Source organism: Palaemon carinicauda, chromosome 3 (assembly GCF_036898095.1).
Source record: "Palaemon carinicauda isolate YSFRI2023 chromosome 3, ASM3689809v2, whole genome shotgun sequence".
Classification (NCBI taxonomy): Eukaryota; Metazoa; Arthropoda; class Malacostraca; order Decapoda; family Palaemonidae; genus Palaemon; species Palaemon carinicauda.
This window is the reverse complement of record NC_090727.1, coordinates 144,805,114-144,812,613: the sequence shown is the minus strand read 5'-3', so window position 1 is coordinate 144,812,613 and position 7,500 is coordinate 144,805,114. Positions and strand designations below refer to the sequence as shown.

At 36.6% G+C, this 7,500-nt stretch overlaps 1 pseudogene; it reads left to right on the top strand.

Moving 5' to 3' along the window:
* Positions 1-7,500, top strand: part of LOC137634521 (uncharacterized) — a 31,537-nt pseudogene that overhangs the window by 22,801 nt on the left and 1,236 nt on the right.

Sequence of the window (7,500 nt, the reverse complement as noted above, 5' to 3'; positions counted from 1 at the left end):
TATATATATATATATATATATATATATTGATGCTGCGTTGACTTTTATGGTAATCTGCTATTTGTATTACAAAGTACTTTCAGTCCCTTCTGAATACTATTACAAAGATTTCCTGGCAGAAACCGTATATCCATAACAGAAGCAAGAAATAGCAATACGTCTATTGAACTGGTCTCATTCTTGGCATAGAGGGTAAGAAAAACTGTAACTGCTTATGGCCCTTTTTTCTGATGGAATGTATAGGTATATCTCAGTTGGAACTCCCATCATCTTTATGGGGAATGGATGAAAAAAAAAAAAATAGTTTGGTCGCGAGAAAGACAAACCATTTCTATGTCTACCAGTTGGTATGTAATTTCTTTTTATCCTCTTGTGTGTTAGGACAATCTGTTGAAAAATCATCCATTGATCGATTGTGTTACGCTTATGAGTAACAGATACTGACTACTGTCAAAAAAAATTAAAACATAATTTCTTTAGCAAATTGGCAACAAGTGTTAAGAGAGGTTACGCCTTGAAGGATTTCAACCTATGTATTCCACGTCAATGTAATGGAAAATTGGAAAAAATTAAACCTTCAACATTCTTTCCCGTAATCACATCATGACTCACTGTCACTTACCAACACTGTAACCTTACTGGTACTTTTTTAAAGTGATTACAAAACACCTTATGCTTTGCAAATTCCATAATTCCAATTCCTTTGACATAGTGCCGTATATTTCTAAATTACAAAACATCCTGTAACGCTGCAATTAATTTTCCAGGTGGCGTAGCCAACGTGGAAGTCCTCCGCTTCCAGGAGGACGGCATCGCCTCTTTGAACTCCTTGGGCGTCTACAAGGGGGAGCTCTCTCGCTCTCGACAAGTGTTCTCCTTCACTCTCTGCGTCAGGTTCAAGATCTTCGTCCTCCACACGAGGGGCACCTTGTTCCATATCTCTGATAAGGTTGAAGGCAAGGATTGGATGCTGAGGGCAGGTAATGGAAGGCGATGTTTGATTCATCTTTATCGAACACCTGAATTTGTGACTTGTTATTGCTATAAATCTATTCAATTTAACATTTCGATATCATGGCTGTATAATAAAATAATTATTTATTATTTTCTTATGAAATCTTATTCGCTTTATTAATCATATGATAATAACTTCTATGATTTGAATAAGGATGCGACATATTTGCCGTAATGACCAAAGTACTGGAATGTGATCTTTTTATTTTTTGGTAGACAAGAATCCAATACTGTTATTCATTAATTTTAAAGGTCTTTCTTCTTAACTCCATATTCAACATTATAAAATTATAAAAAATTTCATCGACTTCAAGATCAACAGCTCCAATTTATTCAAGCTCTTTCCAACAATTAAAAAAAAATCCTTAATATTTTTTTTATTATTTTCAGAAGTCTGGGTCGACAAAGTTCGAGTATCAATATCCCATACGTGGCATTTCATGCCACTTGCTACGCAACTTTGGGCCTTCAGGTGAGATGTCATAAAGTCCAAAATCATTTTGTCTGTTTACAAAGTCTCTAAACAGCGCGTCACGAAAGTTTGGACTTTCAAGTGGGATAAATCAAAACCTAAAATCATTATGGATCTTTGAGATGAATTGGGTGTGACATATATTTTAAGATAAATCACACACTGTATGTGCTTCGTATTAAACGCTGTTTAGTGGGGGTTCACAACAGACTACCCTTCTCAGCCAATTAATAATCTATTTATGATTTTTTTTTCTAATTTAACGGAAAATTGAAAACAGCTTGAAAAACTTATGACAGTCTGGACTATATTGGATAGGTTCATGAAATGTGGGTCTTTATAGTTCAGCTGAGGACCTGGGCTACTTTTCCCTGTTGGAGACGTAAGGCTTATAGCATCATGCTTTTCCGGATGGGGTTGTAGCTTAGCTAATAATAATAACAATAATAATAATAATAATAATAATAATAATAACAAAGTGCAGTTATTGTTAATTTTCGCAGTTGTATTAAGAAGAAATAGTTTTAAAAAAATGGACAGCTAGACAGACGAAAGAAGCAGGGACGGAGTTCAAATTAAATGCTCCCCCCCCAAAAAAAAAGTGGGTACATCTCATGACCGAAATGGCTGAGCAGAGATCTTCAAGTAATGTCTAAAGTGTTCTGTGAGAGGTGCACTGACAGGACCACGATAAGGTATACACAACTAGTGTAAGTGACCCGAGGATCGCCGCTAGGGTACAATTGGTCATATATATATATATATATATATATATATATATATATATATATATATATATATATATATATATATATATATATATATATATATAAATATATATATATATATGTTTGTGTGTGTGTGCATGTGTAATTCGTGTGGAGACCAGGAGGCTCTACCCTTTTGTCACCATCCGTTCTTTCAGGAAGGGAGGAAATGCATACAGTGAAACGTACACACACACACACACACACACACACACTTATATATATATATATATATATATATATATATATATATATATACATATATATGTGTGTGTGTATACATATACATTCATATATATATATGTGTGTATAAGCCCCAGTAAATCCATACAAAACATACAATTTTCATGAGCAGACATCACCATTAGCTTCCAGGTCTAACACCAGATATTTATTGTAGTTAAATATCTAAACCTCAGATAGCAATGAAAGCAAATGCCAATGATATAAAAACACGAAGGACTTTGAACAACTCTAAAGTGAGTGCCACTTTACAAAGAATACAAGGCATTCCAGTGATTGAAAGATATCGTACGTTAAAAAATCCATTTAATTTTTCTTCATAAATCAAAAAATAATTTTTCTCTCAGCTCGTTGTCCATTACGACGCAAGACGAGGCTTTTTGTAGCCGTTCATCGATAACTATTCGCTAATAATACATCATATGTTACGGACTTGATCATTTGAAGCAGATGGATTTCTGTGTGTGATAAAAGCCTTTTAAATATCACTCGGGTGTCTTCTTGCATTAGTTTTGAAGCTACGAGTTTGTGTTCTGAATATTTATTATGATCGACTACTTCCAGAGAGAGAGAGAGAGAGAGAGAGAGAGAGAGAGAGAGAGAGAGAGAGAGAGAGAGAGAGTGTGTGTGTGTATCACAGTGAACTACAGTTTACTCTTAATGGTTTTAATAAAACTGACCTTCACAATAAAGAAATGTAAAGAAATTAAAATCCTCCCTATCAGTTCCTTCGGAAGAATAGCGTCTTTAAAACTTTTATTATGACCGACTATTTCCTGAGAGAGAGAGAGAGAGAGAGAGAGAGAGAGAGAGAGAGAGAGAGAGAGAGAGAGAGAGAGAGAGAGAGAGAGAGAGAGAGAGAACTACGTTTTAATTTTAACAATTCTAACAAATATCAAATGAGACCCACCCAATAAAAAATATAAAGAAGCTGAAAGCTGAAAGATCGTCTTTAAATCTTTTCTTTTCGGGAAGATTTTTGTTAAATACCATTTTTCAACTTTTTCAATGGCTATCCACTTTTACTAATAATCATACATATTTCTAGAATAGCAGAGACCTATTGGATGTACACTGAATTTCCAAAACATACTTGCAAGCACGCCATGCAAAATAACTTCAAGAATATAGGAATAGAGAGCATTCTGTCTTTCCTGCACACCAATATAAATGGAAACTTCCCTAACTGTTGTATGCCTGCCAACTACTTTTGAAATATTAAAAGAATGCATACCTTGGTGTATCATATTAAAAGATTGCATACCTTGGTGTATCATATTAAAAGAATGCATACCTTGGTGTATCATATTAAAAGATTGCATACCATAGTATATCATATTAAAAGAATGCATACCTTGGTGTATCATACTAAAAATAATGCATACCTTGGTGTATTATATTAAAAGAATGCATACCTTGGTGTATCATTTTCCAAACCTAACAATATGCTTACTTATTTCAAGAGGGAACCCACTTATGTTTCCGGCATAACCATATTGCTCTCAAGGCTTAGCATTATTTTGGATTACTTGCAGATGGTACCACTTATGCTTCACGCATAACCACAACGATGGATTTGATTCAAACGTTCATCAATGGCATTATGGTTCAGCAGTCTTATTACAACGTTGGTCGACCAGCCTTCGGTGACTACGCGGTTGTGGGCAAACGGACAGACGGCAAGCGAAAGCTACAGCGGGCGAACTGACCCCAGGTGACGCATGCTAAATGAAAAATAAAGACTATTTTTATACGTCCGTTTTCGTAATTTTATTAAAGAAAAAGAAAGCTCAAGTAAATCTCTCTCTCTCTCTCTCTCTCTCTCTCTCTCTCTCTCCTCAAAACATGCATAGAAAACGATTGTTTATCGTTTTTATTTCAAGTGAAGCTTATTCTTAGATAAAAGGTTAATAAAACCAAACAGTTAGTTATTGAAAAATAAATATTAGCCGAAATTTCACTTCAAGATGTAATCGATTGTTGTTACTGTTCCTAAAATATATTATTTTAATTGTTCTTTATTTCTCTTGTAGTTTATTTCTTTCCTTCATTTCCTTACTGAGATATTTTTCCCTGTTGTAACCCTTGGGCTTATACCATCCTGCTTTTCCATCTAGGGTTGTAGCTTAGCAATTAATAATAATAATAATAATAATAATAATAATAATAATAATAAATAATAATAATAAATGATAATGAGTCACTAAGAAGGCCCATCTTCAGGTGAATGTTTGGGACAACATCCTGAGCAAGGGAGTAATCCAGCAAATGGCGACTTGCAAGACCAACCCTCGTGGAAACTACATCTCGTGGGATGCTGGCTGGACACTCCAATCAAGCCTATTCCTTTGACATGCAACTGGAAGACCTCTGCAAGCAAGACACTGGGAAGATATTCTTCTGGTTTCCAAGGGTTATGGAAGACACGGCGCTTTACATCTGCGAAGCCCTTGGCACACACCTTCCGACGGTCAAGAGCCTCGAGGAAGTCAACTTCCTCTATGGCATTTTGGATGAGAAATGGCCAGACTCTGAGAAATGTCCACTTTACTACTGGAGTGACCTCAACGACAAGAAAAGACGAAAATATCTGGGTTAGAGGGTACGACGGACACGTTGACAACGAGACCTACTGGTCAATGACGAGCCCAACGGATTTAGTTACGAGAACTGCGCTTTTTATTCGCCAAGATGGCATGATCGACGACGACTGCGCTTGGGAGAGGTGCGCCATGTGTGTGTTTGGGGAACCTCAAAGATTTATCATGAGAGGCACCTTGCGAACGAGAGCTGCGGAATACCTACTTCGTAGCTTACCAGGAGGAGTTCGGGAGTCTGGTGTTCAGAGGGTACGGTTCGTACCACATCGTCAAAGAACAACGGCACGTGGTTTTACATCGACACAGTTCAAGACCTCATCCTAGCCTCCATGGAGGAGTCCGAGATCGATTACCCCATGGGCAGGAGATGGTGGAAACTACAGCAGGAAATTCTGCGGGAAAGCGCAAGGAGAGAGAAAGAGGCTTCTACTCACGCCTTGGCAACGACACTCAGTACACCTGCAACGACGGGCACCTGCATCGCTCACCACTACCGCTGCCGACCTCAAGTACGACTGTCGCGATCGCAGCGACGAGCTGGAATGCGACATCATCTCCTTCCCTCTGGATTACCACAAGTATCTGCCTCCACGAATCCCTCGGGGACGACCACAGCAACGTGCCGGTTGTGGTCAATGTTGGTTCATCAAGTCCATTGGGATTCTTACGTCGGCCATGACGATGAGTTTGTCCTACGAGCTCGAGATGGAATGGTTCGATGGACGCCTCGAGTACTTGAACCTGAAGAACAACGAAAGTCTGAACGCGATCATGGTAGAAAGCATGATGGCAGCTGTGGTCCCCCATCGTCAGGCTGTTGAATACAGATACCATCGACAAGACGCTGTTGGCTGAAGACGCGAATGCCGCTGTGAGAAAGCTCGCCAGGCCTCTTCGAAGAGATGACGGGGCAGCAGGAGAAAGGTGAGCATTGGTATTAGTATCAATTCACACAATACCTCATAAACTGACTTGCACAGACCTTCACCTGACCATTCCCTGCATATGCATTCACAATAAATTAGTGTCCAGCAATATGGTCATTATAGATTCATTTATTATTTTTACAGGCAGTAACTTCCTTTGCAAGGGTAGATAAATTTAAGAATTTTTAGCATAAGCTGCTTGGCAATAGTAGGATTCCTTGTGGGAAGAAAATAAAGAAAATCAAAGTGAAAAAAAAGGAAAATCCTGAGTAACAAAGAATATATCCTCAGTATATCAGAACATCGGAACACCAATTTAATGACAATGAATTTCTGTAAAGAAAATATTAGTCAAAAAATCCAAAAAACTTCATTTCGTGATGTTATAACCGAAAAGAAATACTCAGTTCAGGGTTCCAAGAATAATTCACTTTTTACAAAATGAAACACAATAATCAAAATGAGTAGAATGTAGTTTAAGGCACCTGCCCTTTGAAGTAAAAAATACTTCATATAATAAACCTAATGTGACAGAAATTTTCTTTAGAAGTCAAACGAGAATCTAGAATAGTGTTTGTATCTACGCCACTGACGATAATGCATTAAAAGGGGACATCACCTAACCGTGATTTTCACAACAGTTTACGTCTATTCGGAGAGGAGAATCCAGTGTCAGTGACGAGGAAAGTATAGCACCCACCTTCACCTGTAATTTCGATCTGACTCTCTACCCATTTGACGATCAAACACTGCGACATGCACCTGCAGATTGTGTCAGGCCAGGTGGCCTTCCTCGAGGTCCATCCTAATTCCACCGTTCGTTACTTGGGAAGCACAACGCTCAATGAATATGAGGTAATCTACTAGTTTCTGTAAGCTTGAAGGTATATTTTCTTTTCCCCAGTGGGCTATTTTCCTTGTTGGAGCCCTTGGGCTTATAGGATCCTGCTTTTCCAACTAAGGTTGTAGTTTAACTAAGAAAAATAATAATATTAATATTAATAATAATAATAATAATAATAAATAATAATAATAATAATATCTGCCATAGGTATAAACAAAAAGCTATCTGAAGTTCTTTATATGCTTTTGAAAAGAATAAAGAATGTAAATTATGATTTTTATTTTGAAACAAAAATTCTTCCTTTAAAATATAAAGATAAATATATAAGAGAAAATACTTAGTTTTATAAGGATGTCTATTAGTCTAAGGGGGCAATTTAGCACTGATTGTCGTCCTTTATTTTTTTTTCTGAACAACCCCATCATAGGAGAAATGGCTATTGATTGTGTATATGTATGAGAATATATATATACTATATATATATTATAATATAATATATATATATACATATATATATATAGATATATATATTATATATATATATATATATATACACACACACATATATATATATGTATATATATAATATATATATATATATATGACAAATCGATGGAACGTGCGTTGTCTCAAG